At 32.4% G+C, this 3,764-nt stretch overlaps 1 pseudogene; it reads right to left on the bottom strand.

The window, feature by feature from the left end:
* On the bottom strand, nucleotides 1,453-3,078 carry LOC108661184 (annotated as a pseudogene).

Genomic DNA, 3,764 nt, shown 5'->3' with positions numbered 1-3,764 from the left:
GGATTTTTTTTTTATTTTTTTTTAAATTCTTTTTTTATTTTTATATATACTTTATTTTTTATTGTTATTATTATTATTTAATTTAATTTAATTTAATTAAATTTTTATTTTATTTGAGTGTCTACACTATCAAAAGGGTTACACGTAGGATAGGAGGGGCGAGGCCAAAGAGGATGGCGGCTGCCGTAAGGGCCCCTGATCCCCACAAACTTTTTTCATAAAATTGGTATGTTAGTGAGTACTTTAATTTGTCCCCAAAACAAATATTAAATACATTGCGAAAGGCAATATAGTGCCTCCATTTTTTTTCTTGGTTAATTAGCCTGCCCACTGCAACAAGTATTCAAAATAATAAATGCAAAAAGTCAAATTAAAATGTAAGTAAGTAAGTAAGTAACTAACAATTTCAGACAAATAATATGTGATGATTAATTAATGGTCAAAATATCCAAGAAGTTTTAGTATTAATATATTTTATTCAATTTAGTATTTGTATTTTAGTTTAAAATAATTTAATTCATCAATTTTAAAAATTATTCTAATTTAATACATTTTTAACTATATTTAATTTAATCCTTAAATAAAGTGATGTTAACATTAATGTGACATATTTTTACTGACATAGTAACATGGGTACATGACATATTGACAAGGCACTGTTGATGTGGGTATTTGACATGAAGACTATAGTTGACATAAAGACTATTGCTACATTAAAAAGCTTCAAAAATGTATGTATAAGCTTTTGTTATATATTAATTAATTTCGTAAACTTGACGTTAATTTCAATGACTAAATAGCTTTGTGTCTAAAATTTTGAACTCTAGCACAAACGAATAGTGAGTAAGAGGATATTCTAAATTCTGGTAAGAAAGGTCTTTGATGTGCAGGAACATTGGATAGTCTGTATGAACACAAGAGGCGACATGTCCCTTTCTGTTCTTTGGAAGATATTGATTCAACATTAGATAATTTTTCCGTGAAGTCTTTGAAAAAGCCAGAGAATTTTTTGGCACAACAAATTAGAAAAATGTGCTGCATTACACTATTCTGAATCTTTTAGGACATACAAGAGTTAGAAGCTAAAAATTATTGTATCTAATAATAAAATCTGGAGAAAGAAAGGCTAAAATTTATTATTGTCAACACGCAGTAACTTGTTTCAACCAAAGGTAATTAATGGTATGTTATTTATTAGGCTATGCATACCACTCATGCATTATGCCAGCCAGAAATGGTAACAAAGAACTAATCAAACATTTTATCTAGCATTATAATTTCCATCAAAATCATTTATTGTATGCTTTTTGAGTATCAGTGTCCACCAAGGTTATATATTTTTTTTATATAATTGAAGAAGAGAGGATTCGAACCCTACTCTTTAGACAAGAAGATAATGCACCAACCAATAAACCAAATACTCGAGGATGCTTTACCAAAATTATATATACTCTAATTGCCTCTTTTCTTCCACACAAACAAAAGCGGAGGGATGCTTTGTTCGTGTCTAAAGAAATTTTCTGGATCAATCATTGTCTTCACCCTCACCAACTTATCAAAGTTATTCCTTAAATATTTATAACCCCAAATGCTCGCTTGTGCATAACTGGTGTTACCTTTACTGTTAATTCCAATGTCAAGATCTCTATAATTGATGTATGCCTCTCGTGGTGATTGTGAAACAAAGGAGCTCATATAGCTGTAAACTCTCCTAATCCAACTTATGTACTTCTGGGAATTTTTGTTGTCTTCTTTTTGCCAACCTACGGTATATGCGATTTTGTATAAGTTGCCAGCTCTATGCGGAAATGGAGTTGCAGTCTCTGGAATCTCATCCATTATCCCCCCATAAGCCACAAAAAGTATACCGGCAGATTTTGCTTCTTCCTCATGAAGCTTTGACGATAGCCCTTCTAACGCAATTTTAGGAACAGGTTCCTTTACATAGTCAGATTTTGCTTTGAAGACTGGACTAATGAGAGGACTTTGTAGAGTCCTATCAAGTAAAATATCCAAGGATTTATTTTGAATTTGACCGAAGTAGAGAATAGATTCAATCCAACTCATTTCAGTGCAGTCTTCCCTTACTAGTCCATGCTCTGGAAATGTCTCTTGCATCAATGGAACAAGCTCATCAATGCCAGCGAGAAAGAATAACCTGAAGGAAGCTAAAATCGTCTTTTTCCCATCTTGACTAGAATTCACACTTCTTAAAGCAACGAAGGAGAATGTTCCGTCAGGAAGCTTGTGTGCAATATATTGCCAACGGTGGACAAGTTTGATTGCATTTTGTTCTGATGTTCCGTTAATGGTGAAAACAGTCACAGTGCTGGAACAGGAACCAACTTTAATTTCCATGCGATGACAATGCCAAAGCTACCCCCTCCACCTCCTCGAATGGCCCAAAACAAATCTTCTCCCATGGCTTTTCTGTCAAGAATTCGTCCATTAACGTCAATGAATTGGGCATCAATTATGTTATCAGCGGCAAGACCATATTTTCGAAATAATAAGCCATAACCTCCTCCGCTAAAATATCCACCAACACCCACAGTGTGACAATTACCAGCTGGGAAGGCAAGAGTTTTACTTTTTTTCAACAATTCTGTAATATAGCTCACCAAGAACTGCACCAGATTGAACCCATGCAATTTTGTTTTCCACATCAATGTCAACTGATCGAAAATTAATCAAAATCATTATGACAAATGGAACTTCAGAGACATAAGAAAGACCTTCTAAATCATGACCACCACTTCGAATTCTAATTTGGAGTCCATGTTTTTTAAAACAGTAAATTGTTGCTTGAACATGGGATGTATGAAATGGTGTTATAATGACTTGACGTTTGAGGATAGTTGACGTGGAGAACCTGAGATTATACATAAAAAATTTCAAAATAGAGGAATAGGAAGAATTATTTTGTGTGTAGATGATTTTAGAAATGAAAGAAGAGTTCTCGGAACGAAGGAAAAGACAATGAAGAAAACGCTCATGAGTATGAGCCGAAGTTGCCCATGACAATGAGAAGAGAGCAGCGAAAAGAAATGGAAATACTAAAAGGTGGAGAGACTTCATTTTTCTAAAGCTAATTTTGTGCATATGAGTTTATTGAGTTCCTTTATTTATACCGTAAGGAGATTGCTTGCATAGGAGGTTAAAAACGATGCGAACCTTTGGGGATGGCCTTTTATTTTATTTTTCTTTTGAAGGATTGGGTGACCACTTTGTCAAGCCTGTCCTTTATTTATAGCGCAAAGAGATTACGTGCATAGGAGGTGAAAAGAGACGTGTACCTTCGGGAATGACTTTTATTTTTTTTCTTTTGAAGGATTAGGTGACGACTTATCAAGCCTTTTTGACCTGAAGCTTATTCTTAATATAAATTTCAACCAAACAGATTATAAAACCTGACTTTCATGACAACTTTTCACGTTGACGATCAACAAGAACCATATTGAAGTATTTTATTGTAATTTATATTTGATAGTATTATAACTCTAATACATTGTTAGGGTATCAAATGGTACCATTTCACTAAAAAAATAAATCTAAAATTTTAAGAGACTTAAAAATAAATGTTATTATTTTAAAAAATTAAAAAAAATTTTCTTCTCCAGCTCCATTTCACCCTATCTCTTCTTTTTCTCTTGTTCTTTCTTTGATGTTATAATTTCATAATTTTAAAATCTTAATTTTGATTTAATATTTATTTCAATCTTCTTCTTAGTTTACCATTTTTTATATATTATTATTGTTTATTT

The sequence above is a fragment of the Theobroma cacao genome, chromosome 3 (genome assembly GCF_000208745.1).
Source record: "Theobroma cacao cultivar B97-61/B2 chromosome 3, Criollo_cocoa_genome_V2, whole genome shotgun sequence".
In the NCBI taxonomy this organism is placed as follows: domain Eukaryota; kingdom Viridiplantae; phylum Streptophyta; class Magnoliopsida; order Malvales; family Malvaceae; genus Theobroma; species Theobroma cacao.
Note: the sequence above shows the minus strand (reverse complement) of the source record. Positions and strands in the feature narration are given on the sequence as shown.